Source organism: Microtus ochrogaster, chromosome 7, assembly GCF_000317375.1.
Source record: "Microtus ochrogaster isolate Prairie Vole_2 chromosome 7, MicOch1.0, whole genome shotgun sequence".
NCBI lineage: Eukaryota > Metazoa > Chordata > Mammalia > Rodentia > Cricetidae > Microtus > Microtus ochrogaster.
In genome coordinates this window covers 1,827,988-1,838,187 of record NC_022014.1, presented here as the reverse complement: position 1 = coordinate 1,838,187, position 10,200 = coordinate 1,827,988, and positions in this window count along the sequence as shown.

Here is a 10,200-nt window from a genome sequence, read left to right as displayed (position 1 = left end):
CCATCTGGAATGAGGTCTGGTGCCCTCTTCTGGCCTGCAGACATACACACAGACAGAATATTGTATACATAATAAGTAAATAAATATTAAAAAAAAATTATTAGTGTGATTCCCACATCACTGGCTTTAAATTTGAGTCTCCTAAATTAAACTAATCTCTTCCAGGTAGGACTAGGTCCTTGTTGGGTGTGTAATTGTTGTCCTCACTGTCTGATGTGGTTCAGCTAGCTACCTGTCTGATTATTTCCTTTCTCACTGCCAAGGCCTGGGTCAAGCAGGACCTGTGTGAGTTTTTCTGTTGCTTATTCTTTTGGAGACAAAGTCCCACTACATAGCCCAGGTTGGCCTTGAATTCCAGATCCTCAGGTCTTGTCTCTTCCAAGGGCTGGAACTGTAGATGTTCTACACCCTTAGGCTGGGCTGGGTCATGTGGGATTTCTTGTTTGTTTCCTGGGGCCTCAAGAGACCTGTAGTTGCCTTGAGGGATACAGTCAGAATAGGTCAGGTGCCAGACTCAACTCTGGCCCTGCCTGCCAGTTGGGAATTGTGTTCCAGGCAAGTGATCATATGCCACATACGGTGATTCTTGAGGATATGGTTCTGGACCAGGGATTGGGGTTACTGAGAAACTGCTCAGGCTGGCCATCGGTGTACCAGGTGCTGAGTATGGCCTAAACAAGTCACTGCTAGTCTCTGCTACTGAAGTCTAAGGCTGTTCCATTTTCCTATAGAAGGCCAGGCAGAAGTGGGGGTGGGGGAACATGGAGTGTCCCTGCTCACACATGCATGCACATACACACTGAGTCAAGCCTGTGTTAGTAATGCAAACCACACATGGGATAGGGACTGAGATGCAAGCCGTGGGAAACTGGGAAATAGCTCTCTGCCCATTTCCTTGCCTCTCGAGTCCTGAACCTCCACTTCAGCTGCCTTAGCCGCTCTCCCTGCTTCTTTCTGTACCCCAGGAACCATCCTGTCCATCTGCTTGTGTCTCAGAGCCTGCACTGGGTGTGGGGGGGGCGGGGGGGGGTAAGACTAACCTGCAAAAGGCAGGGCTAACTCCCTGCCATGTTTTAGGACAACAGGCTGAGGGCAGCCTTCATATCAAAAGGACTGTAGCTGGCCGTGGTGACAAAGGCAGGAGGCTGTCCTGTTGCTGCTCTGACTCCTCACTGCTGCTGTTCCTGCACACGGGGGCTGGGCAGTGGAGACCTGAGCAGCTGTGACTTCATCATTCCATTTAGAGATGAGACCAAGGCCGGAAAGGACCTCTGGCACTCACAGGTGGAATGACATGAGGTGACCCAGCCCAGAGCTCTTCCTGACTTGTCTGAGAGTCTCACCTATATGCTGAATTGTGCAGAGGTACTTAGGGAGGTAGTGGTGGGTGGGCAGGCCCTGAGGGGTTGGTTAGATACCTTTGACCCTGTTCTGTGCCCTGTCAGCTCTCTGAGCCCAGGAAGCCACTGGAGGTTCACTCTGATTTCACCCCTGCCTGTGCATGACAGTCTACCTACCCGCCTTGGTCTGTGCTAACACCATGGTTTCCTGGCAACTTGAACCCTTCCTGCCCTGCAAACACAGGTCAGGTTGTATACTGCCCAGATCTTCTGTCCATTCTGAGCCAACCTAAGCTGGATCGCTGGACCAGAAGAGCTCAGCCAGCAGGAGGAGCTCCCACATCACCCCAGCTCACCTGCTGCAGCTCACATCAATCTCCTTAGGTTCACACTGTGTTGTAGAATGGACTCTTTCCCACAGCCAGCTGGCCCAGGCTGACTTCCCATTCATCACTTATACCCTGCCCATTGATGAGACTTGTCTACTGCTGGTCTCCAATGTGGTAAGGAGACCCTTCGAGTTCAGATACTATCCTGTGTCAGCAGCTCAGGAGACACTAACCTGACTTGTGTGAAGCAGTTGAGCCATGAGCCATGCTGGGACTGGTCACTGAGTTACTATTACAAGCTTGGATGCCTAAGACCAGCCCTGGTTGTTCTCAGCCATGGATGTAAGAACTACTCCACCCATGTTTCAGGTTCTCTTGACCCTTTGATCTCTCTAGTCTTGGCAGGGCACTTTTCTTTCTTTTTTTTTTTTTTTTTTTTTTTTTTTTTTTTTTTTTGGTTTTTTGAGACAGGGTTTCTCTGTGGTTTTGGAGCCTGTCCGGGAACTAGCTCTGTAGACCAGGCTAGGCTGGTCTCGAACCAGAGATCCACCTGCCTCTGCCTCCCGAGTGCTGGGATTAAAGGCGTGCGCCACCACTGCCCGGCCGGCAGGGCACTTTTCATTGGCCGCTTAGGTTCCTGGGACCTGCCAGGCTTTGGCGTTCTCTAAGGACCTAGAAATTCATACCTGATCCTGGAAACCCTGAGGATGTGGTCTGGCTTTACCGAGGAAGTGAGATGCAGTCTGAGAGTTCTCAAGAGACCTTTTCAGGGCTCTTAGTCAGACATTGCTATTCCCAGTGCTGTTTGAACAGACTAGGCTGTTTCTGAATGTCACAGAACTGGGATGTTGGTGACTTCAAGGTTGCTCAAAGGCCTCTAACCAGGATGGCCAGTCCATCGAGGGGTGATAGAGCATACTCTTGCTGAGAATCTCTGTTCTTGGGGTATCCTTAAATGTGTTGCTGGTGACTATTATTAGTTAGGTCTGGGGGTACATTGTTTTCCAGAAGGCCCTGTGCCCAGAGAAGGGTTCCAGAATTTTGCCAAGTAAGAATGTAGAGAGGTTTGTAAGCAGAGACAGTGTTGACAAACTGTAGGCAAAAAGCTTGGATCTTTTGACCTAGGACTGGGTGGGGTTCTCCCTGTTCTTCCTCCCATTGCCTACCATTCCCCGCTTCTCAATGTTTTGTTTTGTTTTTTAACCAGTGTAAGACTGGCCTTCAGCCCCTGGGGCAAGCCTGACCTGAAATCCTTTTTTTAGTAGGAGCTCCAAATATCATTTGTACTTCAGCTAGGAAATCGAGTAGGACATGTTACATCTCAGGAAAGGCCATGAGGTGGACAGAGACCCCTTCACATGGGACATGTATGAAACATATAACAAAAATGCTTAATAGCTAGTGTGGGGACAGTTACTATATAGCCACTCCCAGTGCCCCTCTGAAGGGACACTGGCATGGGACCACTGGTAGCACTGCCTGCTCCCTCTGCAGATAGGAGTGGCTTGGGGGGTGGCGGTGTCTAAAGGGGCTGGTTGCCATGGCTACCATAGGGTTCTGAGGCCCGTCATCTGGTCCTTGCCTCAGCCAATAGGCGGCAGGAGCCTGAGCTGCAGCCTAGAGTCACGCTTCTGCCTCCCAGCCACACAGTGGCCAAGAGCAGGGACCCGCTTCCTGGAGTGGCTGAAAGTGCTCGGACGGACAGCCAAGCCCATCATGGCGGACAGCGGGACAGTGGGGCGCGATCAGGCACTTGGAGCCAGGCAGGTGAGGTAAGCCAGGCGGGTGGACGGATGAATGGAAGAATGGGTGGACAGGTGGATTAGGTGGTCCTTGTAGCCCATTGTTCTTGTGGTTGTGGCCCTGCCCTCAGCCCACCCACCCTCAGCACACACACTCTCCCACCGAACCTTCACTTTGGATCTTCACCCCACATGGTCTGTAGAAGGGTCAAGGGAGGAGACAAAAGAAAGACTTAGAGCAGAATGGAGCCACACACACCACCACGGGCCCGAAAACCGCCTTGGTTGGTCTCTCATGTCAGATTCACACAGGCGGCTTCAAAGACCCCCTGACTAGCCCAGGCCCTTGGTGTCCTGACTACCATGCCTGGGCTCGGCGACAAGCCGCTTCAAATCGGCACGGTTTAAGGAGCAATTTTTTTTTCAATAAGGGGAAAAAAGAAGCAACAGAAAAAAAAATGCCCACCTATAACAGGGGGAGCAGCCAGCCCAGATAGATCAGAGGCACAAAATCCCATTACTCGGGACTTCAGAGCACAGCCCTGCACAGGCAGCTGCGATTAAGAGCTTGTCAATGGAGTCCCCTTCGGAGATCAAAGGGGCATGCCCGTGAGAGAGTGTGAGTGTGTGTGAGTGTGTGTGTGTGTGTGTGTACATATGTGTGCATGTGTATAGGAGCACATGCTGTGAGGTGACAGCGGAGGGGCCATGTGCCACAGCACAGAAGAGCCTGGTGTATCACCTGCCTCCTGTGGCCACCCTCCATGTTGCTTCTGTCCTTGCTACTATGTATGACATGCGTGAATGCATTGGGTGCCAGGCCAGGCACGGGAGAGGCCTGGTCCCTAATACAGCCTCTGGGAGGCAGTCCTGGGTAGACCTAGTCCCCATTTCTGGGCCTCCACCTTTTACTTGCATCCTGTTCCTTCCCCTAAGTCTACCCGCAAGGAGCCTGTAGGAGCTGGGAAGCCATGCTGGGCCATGGCAATGCTGTGTGTGAGGATGGGCTGTGGCTGGGTATATTACTACTGCAGCCGGGTCCTGCTGCCCATAGGCCATGAACTCTCAGCTGGCTTGGTAAATGCATCCCGGGGGTTGAAAGCTGCTGTCGATGTGATTGGTAGCTTGTTAGGTAAACTCTGAGAGGCAAATCTTTTAATCCACTGTGGCTAATCCAGTGCACTTTTGTTTGCCAAGACAGATTCTGCAGCAACAAAGGGGCTGGAGGGACCCCAGCATACATAATCACATACTTAGAACTTGGCCGCTGCTACCCACAAGGTTCCTAGGCAGCAGAGAGAGACATCTCAGGACAGCAGTGTAGAGGGTGGGTGGTTGAAGGAGGGGCCTAAATAGGCCGAAGGTGTGGGCCACTAGCCTCCCTAGGTGATATACCTTTTCACCTTTTCACCTGTCAGGATGTCCCCTAGCCACCTGCTGGATGGGTGGCTTCCGACCACTGGGACTGTGCAAGTTTGTGGAGTTCACTGAGCTGAGTCAGACAGAAGGAAAACAAATACCCAATACAAGATGCAGGAGTACCTGGAAACAGAAAGGCTTGTGAAGATGTGATGGGAAACTGGGAAGGATGACAGGACATCCGGGGAGGGAACAGGAGGTAATGTGTGTCCAATATAGGAAGAGGAAGGGACCTGAGGCTGTGTGGGGAAGTATGAACGAGCACTCCAGAGTATCTTCAGGATCTGTCTCCACTACCTACTCTGGGAAACGGAGCTGAGGTTAGGGAGCGCCAGGCTCCTTCCTCTTTCTAAGGTGTATACTAGGTCACAGCAGTGGACTTCCTCCTGCTACCTAGTTTATCCATGCAGAGTTGTGCATGGAACACTGAGGGGTCCTCACTTTGTCAAGGACATTCCACTCAGACACAGCAGGGACTCGAGTCTGCAGAGTAGCTGGTGCCATTCCTGAAGTTCCCTCGTTGGGGGAGGTGTTGGGCTCGGTGGCAGGCTGCCTTCCCCTTCTGGGTCCTAGGGCTGGGGACTTAGACTCCCCACCCTCCATGCCTTACTGCTGACCCTGATCATCAACTTGGTGTCTATATTCACCTTTGCCCAGATGCTCTCAGACAAGTGGGCTAGAGCCCACCAGAACAGCAGTGTGGATGACTCCCCTTAGGACAGTAGGGAGTCGCATCCCAATAAGAAGGTGCTGATAGTATCCTGGAAGGGTTCCGTCATGCCTGTTTACACTTCTTTCCTGCCTTACTGGCCCTTGACTCCTGGAGGCTGCATCCTGAGGCCCTAGACTGGAGTGAGCACAGGAAATGGTATGCTGGGCCAGGTCTGCTGGAGGGAGGAGGGCATGGCCATGAGTACCGCTGTAGGCTAACCCAGGGGATAAGCATGATACCACCTGACTGGGCCGGGATATAGAATAACCCAGAGGGTACAAACTGACCCCAGTGTCCATCTCTGATGAGACCATGCTAGCAAGGCAGAGTGATTCATTCTCTACTCCTCTGGGGATGAGTGCTCCTTACCTGGGAGGGGAAGGCAGATACTCAGCTGAAACAGCATTCTGAAGCAGGGCCCATCAGAACCCTCCATTGTGATGGTGGCTGGTGTATAACCCATTATTTAGAAGTGTCAACAGTGGTTAGCACAGCCTCCATGTTGAACCATATCATTTAGGACAGTTGTGCTCCTGTGGGCAAAATACAAACAGCAAGAGTAAAGCGACATGCTAGTTCAGAGCACATATACAAGGGAGGAAGAACCTGGGGCCAGCAAAATGGCTCCGGAGGTACAGGAGCTTGCTGCTGAGACTGATGACCTGAGTTCAGTCCTGGGGACCCATATTCAGAAGAAGAGAACCAACTTCCAAAGTTGTACTCTGACCTGTACATCTAGGCCCCAAACATCTTATGCCCATTCGCATATAAACAAGCAAACAAATAAATGAACAAACAAATCTGTCTAGGGTCTTGCCAGTGCCAAAGTGGCTTTTGGTAGTTAAGGCCTTCTGAGGCCCTAGACTGGAGTGAGCACAGGAACACACAAGCTAACACTGCCCATGGACAAGCAGTTGCATCCTTCATCCTGTGGCTTGTTGTACATTGATGCCAACTGGAAGGTGGCAGCCACTAGAGTTGTCGAGGCTTCCATGTAATTGTAATGGTAATGTTACTGTAGCACATTCATGAAGAATAAAGAATAAAGTAAAACTCATGCAGGACATACTGACACCTTCACTCCTGTATTTCTAGTACTTGGAAAGCTAGTACTTGAGCAGGAGGATCACAAGTTCAAGGCCAGCCTGTGCTATACAGTGAGACTCTGTTTTGGAGGGGACCTGGGAGGAACCCTTTGATAATTCTGCTTCCTACCAGGGGCCTATATGAGTCTTCTTTGATAGACTCTTATTCCTCCTGCCTTCACAGACACATGTACTGTGACAGAAGAATTAGCATCTGTGCTTGTGGTACTGCAGCTTTTCTCCTCACTGCTGGGTCTCAAGCTCCTTGTCCTCCATTAGGCAGAGAGGCCCTGGCCACCCTACCTCCACCCCAGCCCTCCAGCCCCAATCTTAGAAATGGTGGGAAAAGATGTGTGGGATGAGGCAGAGGCCAGGATTGGGCTTAAGGCAGGAAAGCAGCTGGCCAACAGGGAGGGACCTGGGCCACCCAAGTCCTCTGAGCATTCTGAGCCATTTTGGCTGTAGATGGCTGCCTTATTCCAGAATTATAAATGAACCATTTAAAACTACATGTCTTCATTCTCCCTACTGGGAACTCAGTTGCCACACCACCACTACCTGCTATACCTTTGCACTGGTAGAGGGGTAAGGGACAGACAGCTGGAAACCAGTTGAGCTTGAGATTCCCCTCTTCCCCGAGAACTGGCAATCAGAATGGCCCCTTCTTGTTCTTTCTTCCTGAGCTGGGCATGAGCAGTGGCCATTCATTTCTGTAGTTGGCCCTGCCATGTATCACCGGGCCAGACACTGCAACACACATGCCAGCTGGTGCCAGATGACTTTCTTTGTATCTCTGTTCATAAACAGTCTTCCTCAATCATAGGGGCAAATAAAGGCTTCAAAAAAACATGTAGAGGGGGCTGGAGAGATGGCTCAGCGGTTAAGAGCATTGCCTGCTCTTCCAAAGGTCCTGAGTTCAATTCCCAGCAACCACATGGTGGCTTACAACCATCTGTAATGAGGTCTGGTGCCCTCTTCTGGCTTGCAGGCATACACACAGACAGAACATTGTATACATAATAAATAAATAAATATTAAAAAAATGTAGAGTATTTCTTTTTTTTATAAATTTAAGTTTTTTAAAAGATTTATTTATTTATTATGTACACAGTGTTCAGCCTCCATGTATGCCTGCAGGTCAGAAGAGGGCTCCAGATCTCATTACAGATGGTTGTGAGCCACCATGTGGGTTGCTGGGAATTGAACTCAGGACCTCCAGAAGAGCAGTCAGTGCTCTTAACCTCTGAGCCATCTCTCCAGCCCCCCATGTAGAGTATTTCTATGTCTACAGTGGAGAAAGTAATTTCTGTTCATGAGTTTGTTTTAAACCCTCTTTGGTTCCTGAGAAGAAGCCCGAACAAATGCCATGAAAGTTAAGTTAAAGCAGCTAGTGGAAATTCTGGGTGGACTGTCCCTGTGTATAGGAGGGCACCTATCTCAGAAGCAAGATTCCCAAGTGCTGTCCTCTGTTTCCTCACTGCAGGAATTTCCTCAAGGTCTCTATTATTTAGCCCTTGCTGGAATTCCCTCCTCTGGTCTACCCTCCTTAACATCCACCCCCTATCTGAAATTCTTCCTCCATGGCCACCCCACAGCCCACCTTAGCAGGCTGTTCATTTCCTCCAGGCTTCCTGATTCCCTTCCTGTCCCTGCAGGGCAGGGGCCCCGAGGAGCTGGAGGCCCGAGGCTCCTATTCTGGTCCCAGGGCTTGGGGATACCCACCACCGTGGGCTAGCAGGAGGATGGACGTGGACTTGATCCCGAGAGCCTGGCCTGGCCGCAGCAACAGCTCTACAGAATCAAGGCAAGCGTTGGGGCCCGGGTTTGGGAGTGGGGAGGCACTCCAATACCAAGGATATCTATGCTCAATCAGTGGCCCTAACTGTTTCTTCTAATGATATGAGGCTGAATGGTCTGGGGCAGGGGCTGCAAGGGGCCCTGGACCCTGGCTGGGACTGTGTTACTTGGGCATGTGTGAGCATGAAACCTGCTGCTGGGATCTGAATGGGGCTATGCTTGCTTAGCAGTATGGCACTGTCTATATCCCAGCCCCTGCCCGGAGGCTCAGTGATAGGTCTAGGATGCGAATTTGGTAGGCTAGGTTACTCTAAGTTGCTATAGTTTAAGGGGTCCCTTCTCTATACATAGCAACCCCGAGCATTGGCACTATGCTAAGTCCTCCCCAGAGGCAGGTGGCAGGGTTAGAATCACCTCACGCAGCTGTGTGGAAGATGGTCCATGGGTTCAGAAGTCTTAAGCCTAGGAGCCATGAAGGATAAAGGACAGGCAAGGAGGGTGAACAGTGTCTAGGAGAAAGCACGGTAGTGGCATTAGTAATAGCATCGTGCACAGTGAAGATGCAGATGGCCAACTGCAGATGCAGCCCGGATAGGTGGTGTGGGGCGCCAACAGGAGAGGTTCTGAAGGAATGTGGGCGCCAGGAGTTCTTGGCCAGGGTGAGCCCTGGGTGGGTGTGCGCTGAGCCTGAGATGCAACCTCCTGTTGGCAAAATGGACTTCCTGAGAGGTGTGGGAAGCTCATCTGTGGAGTTCGGATCCGCATGGTAGATGACATTCGCAAGGGCGATAATACATCCTTCCCTTGGGGAGTGGCTGGCAGAAGGTTGAGGCCTGAACAATACCTTCCAGTTGTGCTGATCCTGACAGGGTAGTACCCCAGAGCAGTTGTAGGGGCTGCTGCCAAGTAGCGAGCTGGGCATCTATGCGCCTGATGCTGTGGCTTTGTGTCCTGAAGCCTGTGGTGAGGCAACATGGAGTTGGCCTGTTGGTTTTGCAGACTCAGGTCCGTAACCTCAGTGAGAGAAGTCTTAGAGACAGGATGTTTGTATATGTGTGTGAAGGGGGTCCGGATACCCAGAAGCCCTTTCAGGATTGCACCTGCGATTGGGCGTGTTAGTTCAGACTTGGGCGCTCTGTCCTCGGTGCACTAGTCCAGGGCTTGGTGATGGCCATAGTTGTTGAGCGCGCCCAGGGCTAAGTTTCCCGTGCCACCTTTCGGGATAAACTATAGTCGCCGTCCCATTGGGCGTCTTCCCATACTAAGTCCCAGCAATTCTCTTGGCCCACGCCTCGCCTCTACCACAGCAAGACCCTAACTGGCTCCTGTTTTCGACTCTGACTATAGCTGCAGCCCCGCCTCCCGTTCAAGATCCTGCCCCTTACTCTTCTGGTCCTCTGCCTCCCATCCCGCCCCCTGTGAGAAGCCCCGCCCCACGCCGCGGTCCTGCCTCCACACTGAGGCTCCGCCCACAAGCCTCCCCGCCCCACACCGCGGCCCCGCCCCCGCACTTCCGGGCGGCGCCGGCGGGGGCGCTCGGGCCTGGGCTTCAGCGCTCTGGGCTCAGGCTCCCGGCTCAGGGAAGCGCTTGCGGCCGTTGCGGCCGCCGCCGCCGCCGCCGCAGGAGCCCGCTGGGATCGGGCTGGAGCTTCCTTCTAGAGCGGGCCTGTGAGAGTGAGCAGCCGGGGCTTGGCGGCGCTCTGCGGCCTGCCTCGCGCCTCCTCCGAGCCACGGGTCGCCAAGCTGCCGCCGCTGCCGCGATGGGGGTCCCCCAGG